Source organism: Orcinus orca, chromosome 10 (assembly GCF_937001465.1).
Source record: "Orcinus orca chromosome 10, mOrcOrc1.1, whole genome shotgun sequence".
Classification (NCBI taxonomy): Eukaryota; Metazoa; Chordata; class Mammalia; order Artiodactyla; family Delphinidae; genus Orcinus; species Orcinus orca.
Window position 1 is genome coordinate 89,104,403 of NC_064568.1, and position 21,561 is coordinate 89,125,963.

Genomic DNA, 21,561 nt, shown 5'->3' on the forward strand with positions numbered 1-21,561 from the left:
GAATAGCAAAGCCATTGTGGGCCATGCTGAGAAATGTTTTTTTCTAAGAGCAATGAGATGCTGTTGAAAGGTTTTAAGCAGGTGGAGAGGAGGAGGTCCAGGGGAGTTTGTGCTTTCTTCAGGGGAATATTCGTAGTCACTGAAGATTATAGAGGAAAAAGTGTGGTGTGATCACTACACTTGTTCTTAGAAAGAACTGTTGGCCCACCCATTTCCTCAATTCACCTGTAAAATCACACGTAATGCTTTGCTAACAACAGTCTACGTATTTCAGTTATGATCCATCAGTTGCTATTTGCCAAAAACATTACACAAATTGCACAAAGGATAAAGTTATTATAGTCTAATTTACACTGGAACTTATCTTCGTTTCTAGGCAACATCATTGCACTGGATAATGATGGTTCCGACCCTCAGAATCTTTCACAATCTGGTAAGTGAAATGAATGAGGGAACCAATTTCTATGTGTTCAGGCCAGTATTTCACCCTATTAGATCCAGCCTGGGAATAAAACCCATTTTTAATGCACCATTTGATAAGAACGCTTAACCTCAGTATGTGTTGTAATTAGAGAGATAATTAGAACTTCACTAGAACCTCTTAAATCTAGAAATACATTTGAAATTCACCTAGAATGAAAATCGCACTACCTAAGACTAATCCAAGGCATTTTTCCTTCCAACTCTACCTTGCCTTCCCCCCCATCCCAAAGCCTTTGCAGTCTAAGAAGTGTGAAAAAAGCATTTTATAGGTAGTGCATATCACAGACGGCTAATGGATTCAGTTGAAAATTGCTTTATACGTTTATGGCAAAGATGCTTATGGGGAAGACTGGAGGTGGCCTCTCAGGGCAGACGGGTCCTACATGTCTGTGATCCAGATGAGTAACCACAGGGGAATGGAATCTCGGGTGTAACTTGAATTTTCAGAGTCCATATCATCCAAGGTGTATCTGAAAGAGCCGTGTGGCTGATGGGTCGTGGTGCTGTGCCCGCTGTCAGACCCATGCCGCTGACGTGGGAGAGCCGAGTTCAGGACACTGGTCCACCAGAGACCTCCCAGCTCCACGTAACATCAAGTGGCAAAAGCTCTCCCAGAGATCTCCATCTCAACGCTAAGACCCAGCTCCACTCAACGACCAGCAAGCTACAGTGCTGGACACCCTATGCCAAACAACTAGCAAGACAGGAACACAACCCCACCCATTAGCAGAGAGGCTGCTTAAAATCATAATAAGGTCACAGACACCCCAAGACACACCACCAGACGCGGTCCTGCCCACCAGAAAGACAATATCCAGCCTCAGCCACAGGCACCAGTCGCCTCCACCAGGAAGCCTACACAACCCACTGAACCAACCTTAGCTACTGGGGGCAGACACCAAAAACAATGGGAGCTACGGACCTGCAGCCTGCAAAAAGGAGACCCCAAACACAGTAAGTTAAGCAAAATGAGAAGACAGAGAAACACACAGCAGATGAAGGAGCAAGGTAAAAACCCACCAGACCAAACAAATGAAGAGGAAATAGGCAGTCTACCTGAAAAAGAATTCAGAGAAATGACAGTAAAGATGATCCAAAATCTTTCAAATAGAAAGGAGAAAATACAAGAAATGTTTAACAAGGACCTAGAATAACGAAAGAGCAAACAAACAATGATGAACAACACAATAAATGAAATCAAAAATTCTCTAGAAGGAATCAATAGTAGAATAACTGAGGCACAAGAACGGATAAGTGACCTGGAAGATAAAAGAGAGGAAATAACTGCTGCTGAGCAGAATAAAGAAAAAAGAATAAAAAGAATTGAGGACAGTCTCAGAGACCTCTGGGACAACATTAAACACACCAACATTCGAATTATAGGGGGCCCAGAAGGAGAAGAGAAAAAGAAAGGGTCTGAGAAAATATTTGAGGAGATTATAGTTGAAAACTTCCCTAACATAGGAAAGGAAATAGTCAATCAAGTCCAGGAAGCACAGAGAGTCCCATACAGGATAAATCCAAGGAGAAACATGCCAAGACACATATTAATCAAACTATCAAAAATTCAACACAAAGAAAAAATATTAAAAGCAGCAAGGGAAAAACAAATAACACACAAAGGAATCCCCATAAGGTTAACAGCTAATCTTTCAGCAGAAACTCTGCAAGCCAGAAAGGAGTGGCAGGACATATTTAAAGTGATGAAAGGGAACAGACTACAACCAAGATTACTCTACCCAGCAAGGATCTCATTCCGGTTCGATGGAGAAATTAAAACCTTTACAGACAAGCAAAAGCTAAGAGAAATCAGCACCACCAAACCAGCTGTACAACAAATGCTAAAGGAACTTCTCTAGGCAGGAAACACAAGAGAAGGAAAAGACCTACAATAACAAACCCCAAAGAATTCAGAAAATGGTAATAGGAACATACATATTGATAATTACCTTAAATGTAAATGGATTAAATGCTCCAACCAAAAGACATAGACTGGCTGAATGGATAAAAAAATAAGACCCATATATATGCTGTCTACAAGAGACCCACTTCAGACCTAGGGACACATACAGACTGAAAGTGAGGGGATGGAAAAAGATATTGCATGCAAATGAAAATGAAAATGAAAAGAAAGGTGGAGTAGCAATTCTCATATCAGACAAGACAGACTTTAAAATAAACACTATTACAAGAGACAAAGAACGCCAATACATAATGATCAAGGGATCAGTCCAAGAAGAAGATATAACAATTGTAAATATTTATGCACCCAACACAGGAGCACCTCAATACATAAGGCAAATGCTAACAGCCATAAAAGGGGAAACTGATAGTAACACAATCATAGTAGGGGACTTTAACACCCCACTTTCAGCAATGGACAGATCATCCAAAGTGAAAATAAATAAGGAAACACAAGCTTTAATTGATACATTAAACAAGATGGACTTAATTGATATTTATAGGACATTCCATGCAAAAACAACAGAATACACTTTCTTCTCAAGTGCCCAGGGAACATTCTCCAGGATAGAACATATCTTGGATCAAAAATCAAGCCTTCGTAAATTTAAGAAAATTGAAATCGTTTGAAGTATATTTTTTGACCACAATGCTATATGAGAGTAGATATCAATTACAGAAAAAACACTGTAAAAAATACAAACACATGGAATTAAACAATACACTACCTATTAACCAAGAGATCACTGAAGAAATCAAAGAGGAAATCAAAAGTTACCTAGAAACAAATGACAATGAAAACATGACAACCCAAAAACTATGGGATGCAGCAAAAGCAGTTCTAAGAGGGAAGTTAATAGCAGTACAATCCTACCTCAAGAAACAAGAAAAATCTCAAATAAACAACCTAAACTTACACCTAAAGCAATTAGAGAAAGAATAACAAAAATCCCCAAAGTTAGGAGAAGGAAAGAAATCAGAAATATCAGATCAGAAATAAATGAAAAAGTAATGAAGGAAACAATAGCAAAGATCAATGAGAACAAAAGCTGGTTCTTTGAGAACATAAACAAAATTGACAAAGCATTAGCTAGACTCATCAAGAAAAAAAGGGAGAAGACTCAAATCAATAGAATTAGAAATGAAAAAGGAGAAGCAACATCTGACACTGCAGAAATACAAAGGATCAAGAGAGATTACTACAAGCAACTCTATGCCAATAAAATGGACAACCTGGAAGAAATGGACAAATTCTTAGAAAAGCACAATCTTCCGAGACTGAATCAGGAAGAAATAGAAAATATAAACAGACCAATCACAAGCACTGATATTGAGACTGTGTATAAAAATCTTCCAAGAAACAAAAAGCACAGGACCAGATGGCTTCACAGGCGAATTCTATCAAACATTTAAAGAAGAGCTAACACCTATCCTTCTCAAACTCTTCCAAAATATAGCAGAGGGAGGAACATTCCCAAACACATTCTACAAGGCTACCATCACCCTGATACCAAAACCAGACAAAGATGTCACAAAGAAAGAGTACTACAAGCCAATATCACTGATGAAAATAGATGCAAAAATCCTCAACAAAATACTAGCAAACAGAATCCAACAGCACATTAAAACGATCATACTCCATGATCAAGTGGGGTTTATCCCAGGAATGCAAGGATTCTTCAATATATGCAAATCAATCAATGTGATGCACCATATTAACAAACTGAAGGATAAAAACCATCTCAATAGGTGCAGAAAATGCTTTCGACAAAATTCAATACCCATTTATGATAAAAACCCTCCGGAAAGTAGGCATAGAGGGAGACTACCTCAACATAATAAAGGCCATAAATCAAAAACCCACAGCCAACATCGTTCTCAATGGTGAAAAACTGAAACCATTTCCACTAAGATCAGGAACAAGACAAGGTTGCCCACTCTCACCACTATTATTCAACATAGTTTTGGAAGTTTTAGCAACAGCAATCAGAAGAAAAAGGAATAAAAGGAATCCAAAACAGAAAAGAAGAAGTAAAGCTGTCACTGTTTGCAGACGACATGACAGTATACATAGATAATCCTAAAGATTCTACCAGAAAACTACTAGAGCTAATCAATGAATTTGGTAAAGTAGCAGGATACAAAATTAATGCACAGAAATCTCTGGCATTCCTATACACTAATGATCAAAAATCTGAAAGAGATATTAAGGAAACACTGCATTTACCATTGCAACAAAAAGAATAAAATATCTAGGAATAAACCTACCTAAGGAGACAAAAGACCTGTATGCAGAAAACTATAAGACACTGATGAAAGAAATTAAAGATGATACAAACAGACGGAGAGATATACCATGTTCTTTGACTGGAAGAATCAACTTTGTGAAAATTTCTATATGACCCAAAGCAATCTACACATTCAGTGCAATCCCTATCAAACTACCAATGGCATTTTTCACAGAAGTGGAACAAAAAAATTTCACAATTTGTATGGAAACACAAAAGACCCCAAGTAGCCAAAGCAATCTTGAGAAAGAAAAACGGAGCTGGAGGAATCAGGCTCCCTGACTTCAGACTATACTACAAAGCTACAGTAATCAAGACAGTATGGTACTGGCACAGAAACAGAAATATAGATCAATGGAACAGGATAGAAAGCCCAGAGATAAACCCACGAACATATGGTCACCTTATCTTTGATAAAGGAGGCAAGAATATCCAATGGAGAAAAGACAGCCTCTTCAATAAGTGGTTTTGGGAAAATTGGACATCTACATGTAAAAGAATGAAATTAGAACACTCCCGAACACCATACACAAAAATAAGCTCAAAATGGATTAAAGACCTAAATGTCAGGTGAGACACTATCACACTCTTAGAGGAAAACATAGGCAGAACACTCTATGACATAAATCACAGCATGATCCTTTTTGACCCACCTCCTAGAGAAATGGAAATAAAAACAAAAATAAACGAATTGGACCTAATGAAACTAAAAGCTTTTGCACAGCAAACCATAAACAAGATGAAAAGACAACCCTCAGAATGGGAGAAAATATTTGCAAATGAAGCAACTGACAAAGGATTAATCGCCAAAATTTACAAGCAGCTCATGCAGCTCAATAACAAATAAACAAACAACCCAATCCAAAAATGGGCAGAAGACCTAAATAGACATTTCTCCAAAGAAGATATACAGATTGCCAACAAACACATGAAAGAATGCTCAACTCCACTAATTAATAGAGAAATGCAAATCAAAACTACAATGAGTTATCACCTCACACCAGTCAGAATGGCCATCATCAGAAAATCTACGAACAATAAAATGCTGGAGAGGGTGTGGAGAAAAGGGAACCCTCTTGCACTGTTGGTGGGAATTGATACAGTCGCTATGGAGAACAGTATGGAGGTTCCTTAAAAAACTAAAAATAGAACTACCATGCGACCCAGCAATCCCACTACTGGGCATATACCCTGAGAAAACCATAATTCAAAAAGAGTCATGTACCACAATGTTCATTGCAGCTCTATTTGCAACAGCCAGGACATGGAAGCAACCTAAGTGTCCATTGACAGATGAATGGATAAAGAAGATGTGGCATATATATACAATGGAATATTACTCAGCCATAAAATAAACGAAATTGAGTTATTTGTATTGAGGTGGATGGACCTAGAGTCTGTCATATAGAGTGAAGTAAGTCAGAAAGAGAAAAACAAATACTGTATGCTAATACATATATATGGAATCTTAAAAAAAAAAAAAGAAGGTTCTGAAGAACCTAGGGGCAGGACAGGAATAAAGACGCAGACGTAGAGAGTGGACTTGAGGACACAGGGAGGGGGAACGGTAAGCTGGGACAAAGTGAGAGAGTGGCACGAACATATATACACTACCGAATGGAAAATAGATAGCTGGTGGGAAGCAGCCACATAGTACAGGGAGATCAGCTCGGTGCTTTGTGTCCACCCAGAGGGGTGGGTTAGGGAGGGTGGGAGAGAGGAGATATGGGGATACAGGTACATTTATAGCTGATTCACTTTGCTATAGAGCAGAAACTAACACACCATTGTAAAGCAATTATACTCCAATAAAGATATTAAAAAATAAAATTTCTGTGTATTCTTACACATTCATCATCAAAAACAGAAAATTGCTTTATAGTTCTTTGAAAAGGAAAAAAAAAAACCACCTTAATTTTGAAAATGAGTTTCAGAGGCCAAGTATGAAGAAGACAGAGTGTGAGTCACGTATGGAGAGAGAAAAAACTGCTCTTGCAAGAACCCACTCGTAAAATGTTAATATATGCATAAGAAAATTGTGTTCCTTAATCTCTGAAGAAACACTTATCGCTAAGAACCCTTTAATTCTTTTCCTGTGCTTGATTTATTAGCTTATGAAATTATGTTAATAACCTTCATGTTAATGGTTTGGGGACTCAAATGACCTGATTTTAATAATGAAGTAATTTATGCAATAAATGCAATCAGCATCTATGAATCTCACTTAACACAACGGTATTGGTGATTAGCCAATGCTAAAACCAGTGATTGTCGGCGTGGGGCAATGAATGTGCTTCTACAGAGAAAACAGATCTCGCTGATGGGCGATAGGCACAGAGGTAGAGGCAACTCAGGGCACGTGATGTGAGCTGCAGCTCTTAGCTGCAAAAGCTTTGGTAGCGAGGTTGAGCATGAATCCAAACTTAGTTTATGAACTGTAAAATGAGACTGCTACTTCACTAACTAGAGTAAATCTACATAGGACGTGTATCCATGACAAGGAACATTTGTATGTTTGTTGGAGTGGAGTGATCTGCTGGAAGGAAACTGGGGAGCCCAGAAAAGAGCAGATGAGGGAATAGCCAACAGCTTCCTGGGAGAGAGCAGAGTGGCAGTGGGTGGAAGGCCTCCCGGGAGGTCGAGGGGACACCTAGGAGGAACGGAGGGTTCCCAGTCCTGTCATCAGAAAATCCACGTCTTAGAATAACCTGGGCGCTAGTGTTCGTCAACTTTGGCTTTTGAGAGTATTATGGTGAATTATCCTTTTTCCTTTGCTTTGTTTTGTTATTTGACTTTTTTCCATTCCCTTCAGATCTAAAGCATAGAAACAACTAATTTACACCCTGATACATTCATCTAAGTGCAAAGGGCCACTTTAACCATGCTGGATAGATGGGAATTTTCTCCTTTCTTTCTTCAGCGAATCCCCAACAAACAAGTTTCCATTTCTTTCTCTTCTGATTTAAATATTCCTCTTAAATGTTCTTTCTCCCTCCCAAGTAAAATCTCCTGAGCCGTTGTCTGACTTCCTAGAAATAAAGACAGGTGTGGTCATCGCCTCCTCCTACTGGCTCTGCAAAACCCCAGCCAGGTGAGAGGAGGGCAAGGCTGTTGTGTAAGCCTGTGTTTCCAGCTGGGTGCAGACACACAGTGCGAACCTTCCAGAACCCTTGATCTTCACCCCGAATAGTGACATTCGCAAGGTATTTTTTAAAAAGTTCAAAAAGACTGTTGGGGTACGTGATAGAATGTTATACCTCCCCCGAAGAAAGTTTTAAGTCAAATATGCTTTTGGCACAATGTAAAGTGAAAACAAAAAGCAAAATATTAAATTAGCTAAACTCTAAACTGTGATGTTGCAAAGATAGCACTGGCTTGGAAATCAGACTCTCTGGGTTCCTAACTCGGCTTCCATTGTCACTGCTTGTGAAATTGGTCAAGGTACTTGACTCTTTAAGAGAGACATATTTATTTCTGTTTTTCTATATTTGAATGAATGGGCATTAATTTTATGACAAAATCATAAAGCACATAATTTTGGAAAATATATACAGACTACACCTTGTAAGAAGAAAAATCTTCAGTAGAATTTTAGTTCTTCATCTCAGTTGTAAATTGGCATTTTATTGACTATGTTGAAAATGAGGGTCATCCAAACTCTCGTGTCTCATACGAAATCTAACCCAGACTCTACTCTCTGTTTTGGATCTGCATAAAGGTGATCACAATTTTACCATCCCAGAAAGCATGAAGTAAAATGCCTTTCAGAGGCTTCACGTGCAATCTGCAGTCGGAGCCGCTCTACATAATTCCATAATTTAGAAAATTACAAGTGATAATAATACCGTGTGCTCATTGCAGCACCTAAGTCCTCAAATCTCTACTCACAGGTTGTCAAGCCAAGTACCATGCACTGCATTAATCCTCACCACTGAAAAGCAACCAGAAGTGTTGCCCCATTTCACAAATAAAAATATCTGCTGAGAGACCTTGTACCTGCTTTGCCCGTGTCTTCAAGCACAAAATCTGGAATCTTGGTCCACTGTAATGATCACCATACGGTCATGGCTTCATCCATCAGCATTCTCATTAAATACGGGCTTAACCTATGATATCACAAATAAATTAATTAATAAAATTGCAAGGACACCTTCTCTTTGGAGAAGAGATAACTCTTAAAGTTATTTAATCCATCTCTCTGCACGCAAAATTTTGAGGAATTAATTTTTTCTGTAGCCAGGAAACATTGTAAAAAGAAAGAAACCATACCTTTTTCCTAATATCAATGTAGAAAATAGAGATCTAAGCTAAACCTTCCTTTGGTTCTAAGGCGTGGGCTCCAAGATGAGTACTTTGGATGGAATTCCATCCTACTGAGTTGTGATGTAATTCCACGGCTTTTAATATTGTTTCTAAACTCTTACCACTGTTACTTTAGGTGCCTTTCCCCCTCACCTGTTTGAGCTCTCAAACTCACAAAGACACTTTCTTGCACTTTGGTAGCAACATCGTACCTTGCAAGGCAGGAAGAAAAAAGTGATGGGTGTAGTAGTGGATGGGTTGGAAGTGAGGCTCGTCTCTCCCACTCTGCTTCCAATCTCTTCTCTATTTTGCCTCACGGGTACTCTCCACACTTTGAGGAACATTGACCAGATTATAGCCACTTCAAACATCTTGAGAGACTATTCAAAATGATCCCTTGGGTGGAAAAAAACAAAGGCTCTTTCCAATGCTGCGGTATTGAGAGATCCATCATGTTGGGAGACGCTGCGCTTCCTGTTGCGCTGAGGAGTGTAGTCACCAACTCATCCCATTCTTCTGAGAGTAACTCTGCTCCTGGTGACCTGGGAGTTTCTCACCTTCTGACTCCATGGTTTACAACATGTTCTTTCTTCTCTGCTCTGAACTGAAGCATTTCTTTTACCACTCACAGCTGCTGTGTAATTTAAACAGGCCATAATGTCAAAGGAAATAAAATGAATTAAAACAAGAAAAATCAGTTCTTTAAATTTTAGCTCCATCTTTTTTAAAAAGGAAAATATCAACCTGGATCCCATTCAGGCCAGGAAGGTAACACAAAGTCCCTCTGAACACGTGCTTCTCTGGCTTTCTCCACATCTTACTGTACTCTTTTTGGCGGTGCAAAAACTCTGACTTGTTTTGTATTTAAACTGACTTAAAATGAACGGGTAACAAAAAAGAGACTTCCTCTTGCTAACAAAACTGTTCCTGGGATACATGAATATATTTTTACACCCATGGCCAGAAATAGATTATTTTTAAAATCCCAGTGTCTTTAAATAGCTTAGAACCACAGTACTGTGGTTGAAAAGGTGGATTCTGGAGCCAGGATAACTTGAATACGAATCCTGCCTCTTTTGTAAGAGCTGGGTGACCTGGGCAATGAGCTAACTCTTCAGCTCGCTCTTCTCATCTTTAAAATGGAGCCACTAATCATACCTACCCCATTTTTTTCTTTTTGGTGGTACCGCATGGCATGTGGGATCTTAGTTCCCTGACCAGGGATCGAACCCGTGCCCCCAGCATTGGAAGTGCAGAGTCTTAACCACTGGACCACCAGGGAAGTCCCATACCTACCACTTTTGATTGTAGTGCAGACCAACTGAATTTATACATATAAAGCACTTAGAACTATGTCTGGCATAGAGCAGACGTTCAACAACCGTTATCTATTATTTGTGTAATAATTATGCACCACACCCAGTGCCATTAATAAAAAAGGCCATTCAGCCACTGTGACTCTAGAACAATTTCTGGGAATCTCCAAGTAGGGTCAGGAACAAAGAAACTGTTTTGCCTCTCACATCCTCTCTAAAATACTTTTCTCCTTACTATTCAAAAATTCTTTTGATTCAGCACAATCTTGAAAAGATACTTATCAAGATAATAGTTCAAGGGAGTAGGTGACTTAATTATGATAACTGGAGTTAGCCAGATAAGCATTTGACTCGTACTGTTTAGTACCCTTAACAACTTCGGTTAAAGCCCTACATAATCAAAAACAATCAAAGCCAGTAGCTCTGTCAGCTTCTCCACAGAAACAAAAAGTCATCAGAGGCCAAAGGAAGTTAGGATATTTATCTTTTCCCTGTAAGAATTTCTCATCTCACATATAAACTACAGATTTCTGTCACGGCATCAAGCTTTAGCGAAATTAAGATATGGCTTGTGGAAGGAATTAAAAATTATTCACCCAAAGCAGTTTTGCAATGTTTTATGTGGGGGGGCGGTAAGGGTGGGGAACAGTCATTGTTTCTCCTACTTCTACCCCATCAAGATTATCCTCCAATCTGACATTTCTTAATCTGAGTTTATTTTCCAGGTCATTAATTTGATTTCCCAATGTTTTGCAGCCTTTAAATTTCTCAGTTAAAACAGCAACATCAACATCAATCATCATTTTCACTTCTTCCTTTTTTTTCCTTTTCTCCTGCCATCTTGATTTGCTTGCTTTGTTTAATCCTTTTTCCACCATTATTTCTGAATCCTTTTTCCATCACAATTTTTGACCTTTCTTTGCATCAACCCAAGCTAATTCAACTTAATAAATCAATTTTGAGTCTCCAAAGGGAGACAAATGAAATAGTGGGCAGGCCTATGTCCTGGATTGTGGAAACCAGAAGAATGACAACATGGAAGCATATGTTTATCTCTGCAGAATTTTTCCTGAAACACAACAAACTGGCTACCAACCAAACAGATAACATTACAGATGGAAAGCAGAAGATCTTCTAAGTGCATCATTCCATCAACAGATAGCTGCCTATCAGCCCAAATTCTCTTTCAGCTGTCTTCAGGGCTATAGAGTTGAACCATGGGGATGTTTCTCTCACCACTGACCATGCTCTGGTCTGGTTATAAATATAGAGGGCTTCTCTTTACATCTGTTTTAGACAAATCAGATCTCCCAGAAAACTGAAATCTCTTAGGTGAACTAGGATTTAAATTCAGAAGAAAGAAAAATAAGAGGAGCGAAATTCCAGGAACTTAACTGACTCATTATCTGAAACGTAAGTTAAATTAGTTCAAGTGAATATACTTGAGTCCTAATATTGCAATTTAATAGTTTTACTGCCCAGAGTCACAAGCTGAGGGTATATGTGCACATTTGTTCAATATGTTTTGGTACATGTAAAACTTTGGCCACCTAGCCAAAGGGTAGCCTTACTGGGATTTTCTCTGGACACCCTCAACTCTGAAATTGTCCACAACTCTCCACTATTCTTATTGTCTGGGGTCAGGGCAGCCCTGAGTATCTGACACTCACCTGGAGGTTTGTTGACTGTTCCTCGAAAACCATTCCAAAGCATTTCCATGGCTCCAGAACAGAACAGCTGCTTTCCTCTGCTATACACCCTGATGTCTGATCCTGGTCAGCATTCTTCAGCCATTCAACAGAACCCTTCATAAGCATTGCTGTCATGTCTTTAGGCATTTCGAGCTTGAGCTGATGAGGTGTATATGAAGTGTCTGGGTAGAGACAGAAAGGTGAATTAAGTTACAAAACATCTTTGCAAGGTTTTTGTTTGTATGCTTGTTTAATATACATTAAAAAAATTCTTTAGATGGTTAGGTTTCCAAGCCTGCCTCTAAAAATTTATTTAAATGTTAAGGTAGTTGAATTGGAGTATTAAAATCATTTCCCATTATTTCTTTAGGAAAAACAATGAAATAGTCCTAACGGGGATATTGGAAGCAGGGTGAGAACTCTGCTTTTGCTACAGTCCTAGTCTTCAGAAGTGAATTTCCTTTAAATTTCTTTCCTCCTTTTCCTCTCAGGGACAAATGAATTTTCTCTTCCCTTTTCCTTTTTTCCTTCTTTTTCAGGAAGCGAGAGTGGATTTCTTCTTCCATTTTACGCCTCTCCAAACAATAACAGGACCCTCGGGGGTCCTGTCCAGCAGCCAGGACAGTAAATCCAATAGTGGACAGTGACAACAAGGCTCAAGAGAGAATCTTCCTACCGCACTTTCCTTAACAAGGAACGTCCCATGTCAGCTGTGTAGTCCTTGGGGACCACAGGTAATAAAGAATAGTCATGGCAGGGGCTTCCCTGGTGGCCCAATGGTTAAGAATCCATCTTGCAATGCAGGGGACGCCGGTTCGATCCCTGGTCTGGGAACTAGGATCCCACATGCCGCGGGGCAACTTAGTCCATGTGCCACATCTAGAGAGCCCACATGCTGTAACTACAGAGCCCACGTGCTCTGGAGAGTGCATGCTACAACTAGAGAAGCTCTGCCACTGCAATGAAAGATCCCGCTTGCCGCAACTAAGACCCAACGCAGCCAATAATTAATTAATTAATTAATTAATTAAAAAAACCCCAACTCCATGGCAAAACTAAAGAGACAATAAAAGAACAGTGGTTATCAGGGGTTTGGAGAGAGAGAGAGATGAATAGACAGAGCACAGAGGAGTTTTAGGGTAGTGAAAATACTCTGTATGATACTATCATGGTGGACACACGTCATTATACTTTTGTTCAAACCCACAGAATGTACAACACCAAGAGTGAAGCCTAAGGTAAAGGATGGACTCTGGGTGATTATGATGTATCAATGTAGGTTCATCATTTGTAACAACTGCATCACTCTGGTGGGGGAATGTTGCTAATGGGGAGGCCATGCATGTGTGAGGACAGGAAGTATATGGGAAATCTCTGTACCTCCATCTCAATTTTGCTGTGAACTTTAAATTGCTTTTAGAAAGACATGGAAGTCTTAATGTTTTAAAAGAGGGGGAAAAGGAGGGGAAAGAAATACAGTAGAGCAATTTTGAAAAGAAAAAAAAACCCACCAACAACAGCTTAGCACTTTCAAAACATACCCCCATCCATCATCACACTTAATGCTCACGTTAACCTTGCAGGGTAGGTGTGATTTCCACCCCCATCTTACAGAGAAGGTAACAAGCTCTGAGAGGGTAAGTTAAACAAGGTCACTTGGTTCCTAAGTGGTAGCTAAATTCTTTTCACAATATCAAAGACAATTGTCTTTAACGTGCAATTGTCATCAATTATAATTCAAGAAAGCTGAATGTAATTGTCTTAGTAGCACAAGTAGAGAGACACAGTATAAATTTCTTTTAACTGTTAATAATCAACTTGCCTTTGTATGTTTAAGGCAAAGTGACTGAAATTTAAGAAGTATTTGTCCTTTTATTTTTTTAAGCACCCTGTATTTTAAAGCTTATTATTCTGTTTTATTCATTTAAATGTTAAAGGTTTGAAAAATTGAAAAGCATACCTATCAGTGTATAAAATAAGGATTTATTTCGGAAACCTAAGAATGAGCATTAGGAATTTTATCAACATAATTTATTCCATTAATAAATTAAGGGGAAAATATAGGACTGTACCAATATATGACAAAAGAGTAATTGATATAATTCAGTAAGCATTCATGATGAAATCTCTAAGTAAAATAACGATTGAAAATTTTAAAACAAGATAGAATATTTACTGGAAGCTAACAATGAAATACTAAAGAAATTTCTGTTAAAATCAGAAATAAGATAGAGCTGTCCATATTGCCGCTATTCTTCAGAATGTGTTTTGGAGGCAGCTAAAATTTGTGGGGGCGTGGCCAGAGAAAGGGGTAGCTACACAGAGCTGGGGCCCAAGAAAACTGGATGGCCACTCCCTCAGATCCTGGGCCAAGAACTGAGAAGCACATGTACAAAGCCTGACTCTGTGAGTTCTGCTGCTGGGAAGCTGAGAGCTGAACAGAGATATTAGCGAGCACACAGAGTTTGGAGAATCTGGGATTGTGGCCCAGCCAGAGTGGACAGTCCTCACTGAAAACATCAGGCATCCAACTGAGACCCTAGAAAAGCCATATCTTAGTGAAATTTATGTCCTAGAATAAAAGCCATTCCCTAGGACTTAGGGCAAAAATAGTAATAGACTATTCTAAGAAACCTTAAAACAAAGTCTGACTAGATCAAGATCTACCAATTATGTCACTATTCAATACCACCAAAACAAAACTTATCACCCTTTAAAGGGAGACAACATAATCACTTCTCCCTATAATGTATCATCTACAATGTCTAGCATGCAATAAAAAATTATTAAACCTGCAAAGAATCAAGGAGAAAAAATAGAAACAGACCTTGAAAGACCCAGATGTTAGGATTAGTACATGAGGATTTTAAAACACCTATTATAAATATCCTTAAGGATATGAAATAAAGCATGAATAACTATGATGTAAGAGATGGGGAATCTTAGTCAATATATAAAAGCAATAAAAAAGAGCCAATGGATATTAAGCTGAAAAATATAAAATCTTAAATAAAAGATGGCCTGGATAAGCAATTTACTATTAAGTAAATTGGACACTACAGAAGAAAGCATCAGTGACCTTGAAGACAGCTCAATAGAAATTTTCCAAATTGCTGAACATGAAAAAAAAATTTTTGAAATAAAAGCAAAGCCTCAGTGACTTGTGGGACAATATAAAATGATCTAACACAGTGTTAAGTGGTGATGAAGAAGGAGAGGCGAGAGAATAGAAAAAAATATTTAAGCAATAGTATCTGAGAATTTTCCAAATTTGATGAAAAACATTAAGAAAATTATACCTCAGCATATCACAAAGTACTAAAAATCAAAGATAAATTATAAAGCATTCAGAGGAAAAGAAAAACACTGTGTGTCAGGGGACAAAGATAAGAATTATGAATGACTACTACTCACAGAAAACAATGAAGGTCAGAAAACAATCTAATGGTATGTATAAAACACAGAGAGAAAACTGTCAACCTAGAATTCCACAGCCAGTGAAAATATCCTTCAATAAATGAGGTTAAAAAAAATTTTTTTTGGATAAAAGAAAGCTAAGAGAATTCATAACAAGCAGATCCTCACTTCAAAAAATTCTTAAAGGAAGTTCTTCAGACTGAAGAGAAATGACAACAGATGGAAACTCAGTTATACAGAGAGAGGTCACTACCACCACTCTTAGTAAATACGTGGGTACATTTTGAAAAACGTGCTTTCTTATGTTTTAAATTTCTTTAAAACAAAATTGATCATTTAAATTAACTATAATAACATTTTGTTGTGGATTTTTATAACGTAAACAGAAGCAAAATATATGACAAGTCATGAAGAATGGAGTGGCAGCACATGGAGTGATACTACTGCAAGGTTCTCATGTTTTACATGAAGTGGTAGTGGACTATGACAAATTAAGAATGCATAATAAAATCCCTAGAGCAACAGTTTAAAAAAAAAATACAAAGAGGAATACCTAAAAAGTCAATAGACGTTCAACAAATGTTGCGTCACAATTGGGTATTCATATGCAAAAGTTAACTTCTGTCCATACAAAAATTAACTCAAAGTGGGTCACAGATCTAAATATAAAACCCAAACTCTAAAATGTATAGAAGAATACATAGGAGAAAACCTCTGTGACCCTGGGTAAGGCAAAGATTTCTTAGATACAACAACAAAAGCAAGATCCCTAAAAAGACAAATTGATAAATTAGACATAATCAGAAATAGAAACGTCTGCCATTTACGAGAAGATCATGAAGAAGATGAAAAGACCAGCTACAAACTGGGAGAAATATTTGCAAACGATGTCCGATAAAAGATTTGTATCCAGAAAATATAAAGAACTCTCAAAATTCAATAACAAGAAAATAACCCAATTTTTAAAAATGGTCAAAAGATTTGAACACATGCTTCGCAAAAGAAAATAAGCAAATTTTAAAAAAATGTTCAACCTTCATCATTAGGGAAATGCACATTAAAACCACAATGAGGGCTTCCCTGGTGGTGCAGTAGTTGAGAGTCCGCTTGCCATTGCAGGGGACACGGGTTCGTGCCCCGGTCCGGGAGGATCCCGCATGGTGCGGAGCGGCTGGGCCCGTGAGCCATGGCCGCTGAGCCTGCGCGTCCGGAGCCTGCGCTCTGCAACGGGAGAGGCCACAACAGTGAGAGGCCTGCGTACCAAAAAAAAAAAAACCACAACGAGATGCCACAAATGTCTATTAGAATGGCTAAAATTATAATGACCATATCAGTGTTGGTGAAGATGTAGAGTAAATGAAACATTCCTACACTGATGATGGCAATATAAAATGATGCAACCACGGGAAAACAGTTTGACAGTTTTTTAAACATATACCTGTTGTAGGATTTAGCCATTCTACTACCAGATATTAACCCAAGAACAAAGAAAGCGTGTGTCAATACAAAGACTTGCACACAAATGTTCATAGAAATTCTATTTGTAATGGCCCAAAACAACACAATCCGAATGTTCATCAGTAGATGAATGGATAAACAAATGGAATACTTCTCAGTAATAGAAAGTAACGAACTATTGATATACTCAGGTATAAGGATGAACCAAAATTCATTATGCTGATGAAAGAAGCCAGACAAAAACGAGTATATAGAGTATGATTCCATTTGTATGCAATTCTAAAAAACGCAAACTAATCTACAGTGACAGCATATCTGTAGTTACTGCCTGGGGTTAAAAGAAAACAGGGAGGAGAAGAGATGGGGAGAAAGATTATAAAAGGAGCACTGAGGAAATTTCAGGAGTGATGGACACGTTTATCATCTTGGTTATGGTTATGGTTTTGCAGGTGTATACATATGACAAAACATAAAATTGTACACTTTAAATATGTATAGTTTATTGTATGTCAAATATGCCTTAATAAAGCTGTTTTTTAAAAAGCCAATAGAGGAAATAGAATACTAAAAAATATTTTATTAACTCCAGAGAAAGTAGGAAAGGAGAAATAAAAATTAAACATTTCCACTAATCAAAATGTACCATTAAGAAAATACAAAGGGAAGTCACAAGAGAAAAATTATGTATATATAAATAGATAAGTAGATAGATATACATATCTCAAGGGGCTTGAATGCAAAATACATAAAATCCACTACAAATAACATTTTAAAAAAGAAAAACTTATTTTCAGGGCTTCCCTGGTGGCGCAGTGGTTGAGAGCCCGCCTGCTGATGCAGGGGACACGGGTTCGTGCCCCGGTCCGGGAGGATCCCACATGCCGCGGAGCGGCTGGGCCCGTGAGCCATGGCCGCTGAGCCTGTGCGTCCGGAGCCTGTGCTCCGCAACGGGAAAGGCCACAACAGTGAGAAGCCCGCATACCACCAAAAAAAAAAAAAAAAGAAAAGAAAAACTTATTTTCAAATGGGCAAAATGCTTAGACACTTCACCAAAGTAGATTAAAATGATAAAAGAAAAACATATGAAGGAGTGTTCAATTTTCCTAGTCAACAAAGAAATGCAAATTAAAACCACAATGAGAAGCCACTCATTCCACTAAAAAAATGGTAATTAAAAAGACTAACAACCATCAAATACTGGCAAGAATGTGCAGTGATTGGCATGCTCATACCATTGCTGGGTATATAAATCGTACAACTCCTATGGAAAAAAAAATTTGTTGGCTTCCTATAAAGTTAAAAATGTACCTCCCTATGACTCAGCAATTCCATTCTCAGTATTTAACTCAAGAAAATAAAAACACACATCCACAAAAGACATGCACAAGAATGTTCATTGCAACTTTATGCATAATCCCAAACTTACCCTAAAGTCCATCGGCAGAAGAATGGACAAAGAAATTGTGGTATATTCATACAATTGAAAACTACTAAACAACCTAAAGAGAAAAACTACTAAAACATGTGACAACATGGATAAATCTTAAACCCATTTTGTCATGCTGAAGAAGTCAGACACAGAAGAGAATATACCATATGATTTCGTTTAAATGACATTTAAGAACAGACAAAAATAATCTGCTGTGATAGAACAGGATGTGCTTCTTGAGGGGGATTGACTGCAACATGGCACGAGCAAACTTTTTAGAGTGATGAAAATGTACATCTTTATTGGGATGTTTATTTACACACAGATGTGTAGGTCTGTCAAAGGTCATTGGACTTACACTTATTTACTGTGCATTTTACTCTATGTAAATTTTGCCTAAATTAAAAATAAAACTCAAGAAAATCATAATGAATTAGTGAATTCAAAATCTGAGTAGAACTTTATTCTGAGTATCACACAAAAGGATGAGATCTAAAATATAAAATAAATATTACAAATGTAGCCAAATATTATCATGTTAAATCAGGATGCTGGGTATATGGGGTGTCTGAAATGTTAGCGTCTGTGTTTTTCTGCATGTATAAAATATTTCAAATTAATGAAAATCAATAAAATATGATGAAGTTAAAATGTCTCTCCAATCTTAATTGCATCCTTACAGTCAGACTTGGATCAGAGATCAACAAATAATGTCATTGTTTTAAAAGATCCCATAAAAGAGAAATGCAAGTTTATTGACCCATGATTTCTGATTTAAGAGTCATTTTTCTATTGCTACTTAACAGCACAATATATTGCCTTCCTCTCAAACCAAGATGTCAGTTTCCTAATTCGTTAGGTTTGTCACAGTACTGTAAATCCAACGAGCCAATATTTCATCAGATGAGTTGGGAGCACAATTTCTGCACTGTCTTTCGTTTCCGTTTTGCTTTTGAAATTTGGGCATCTGACTGTTCCACTCAACTGAAAAAAACACAGCCAGGCTCCTTAGGCGATTTACTCTTGCATTTTAAATGCAAAGAGCTTTCTAAGGGAACTGATACTATCGTTTACAATGTCATTCAATTGTCATCATTAAATTTCACTCAATCGCCCTATTAGAGGGACCAGATTCTTTAAAAATTTCATTTCGTACATTTCTCACACGGAGGCGACATTTTAAAGAATCAACTGCGTAATTAGTGTTCTTACTTTATTACTACACCAATTAGTGTCCATGGAGTTCTCAGAGGGTGGGTGGTAAATCAGTCTAGTGATATCTGATTCCTTCAACAAATTTCAAGTGCTTTATATAAAAAACAGACTCTATTCTAGATGGGAGGTGACTACAAAACTATAAATGATACAACCCAGGACTTTACAATTAGAAAAAGACATGACGTTCGCACGAATAAGTATGATGCCCGAATAGGAAAAATGACTGAAGAGGTATAAGGAAAGGGTTTTTGGAATTCGAAGAAGAAGGGAAAACATTCTGGCAGCTGGGAGGAGAGTGGGTTATCAGAGTTCTTAGGGGTAATGATGTTTCCATAAGGTTTTTAATGGTGAGGATTTCAGTAGATGGGTAGAGGGAGGGAGGGAGTTTGAGGGGCATTTATAGAGTAGCGCAGATGCATTTGGCTGGGGACCCTGAAGTGGTAAAGATCCAGATTGCAATTAGGTTGAAACAGAAAATAAAAATGGAACAAGATTGTGTACAATGCTTTTGGCTGCAAGTAGCTGAAAGGCTGACTCTGATTTAAAATAGAAAATTGTATCATCTTAATATAACAGGGTCTCCAGAGGCAGGGAAGACTTGAGAGTTAGTAGTTGCTTCAGCAGCTTGGGGATGCCATTAATGACCGAGGTTCTTTCTATCTCTCTGTTCTTCTTGGGGTTGGCTTACTTCCAGGAAACCCAGTCAAACATAAAGCATCCAAAGACAGACTTCGCTTCTCCCTAAGACCCTCTCAAAAGCAAGGAAACTTCCAGAGGCCTCTGACACACTTCTCCTCACATCTCATTGGCCAGAACTGTGTTATAAGCACATTCCTAAACCAGTCACTAGCAAGGGGATTTGGATTATTCTTAGACCAACCAGAGCCTCCCTTTTCCCCTGAGACATATTTCCAAGTGTTGGATAAAGGGAGGTCTAAGAAAAATAAGGGTTATCTTAGGATAAAGGAAGGAGGAAAAGAAATGGATGCCAGATGGAAAAAACTAACATCCACTAAGGGGACCAACACTTGTCACATGCCTTCTATGTATGGGCATAGGTCTGCTATGTATTTTAGTTTAACACGTGTGGATCTGGATAATGAAGAGCTTTTACAAGGGCCAGGCTGAGATAGCTGGACCTCATTCCACAGACATGAAAAGACTTACGGATTTTGAGCAGGGAAACGATACAATCAGAGAATGATATTTAGAGGCTTAGAAGAAAGAGGTTGTGAAAATGCACATGTACCTGAAAGTAGTATGACTACTTGTCAAAAAAAAAAACAATGTCAAATGTTCACCAGCTTCCCTTATTTTCCATTTTTAGTGGCACCCCTTCCTCCATCCTTCTGCCTGGCATTTGGTCAAAATAACTGTACAAGTTAAGCTTTACCATCATATGAAGCAAATCTGAGGTGCAAACAGGATGGAATGGAGATAAATAACCAATAAAGTCCCATGCTACTTCAACTGTCATCCTTTAAAAGCAATAAAGAGTCCGTGCCTGTGCCTCTGGCATAGGTCCTAGTTTTGAGATTCTGCTTTTATTTACTTTGTGGTGTGTTTAGCTCCCCAAGTTGAGCTTCCATCTCCTTCTATACTTTCTGAGCTCAGTTCTTCCAACTCTATTCATTCCAATTCCTATTGTCCATTTTACTCTTGCTGTTAAGACCTTCCCAGGGATGTCCTGTGGTCCTTCCATGTAACTTATAAGGTCTCTCTCCTTCTCGTTTTCATTTGGGTTTTTCAATACGCCATCTAGCCACTTCACCCAAATACACAATATCCTTGCTTCTATAAACCAGAGCGAGTGAGATTATTTAAGTGTATTTTAATTTCTCAATCAAATCTCTGAAATCACTTTTGGGAGTCAATATTTGTATCTTTTACCACCAGACTTTTACAGGGTCCAAAATATCCCAGGATTAAGTTTAGAGCTTAAGTCACTAAAGGTGCTCAAATATTGACAGATAGAAAAGGCCGTGAGAAATGATGTT

General features: G+C 38.1%; 1 long non-coding RNA gene across 1 annotated transcript; it reads left to right on the top strand.

The window, feature by feature from the left end:
* Positions 1-374: 374 nt before the first annotated feature.
* LOC125965695 (uncharacterized) lies at positions 375-17,930 on the top strand. The gene is made up of 2 exons (XR_007479927.1): positions 375-433; positions 12,582-17,930. It is a non-coding gene; the product is annotated as an uncharacterized LOC125965695 (long non-coding RNA).
* Positions 17,931-21,561: the final 3,631 nt, after the last annotated feature.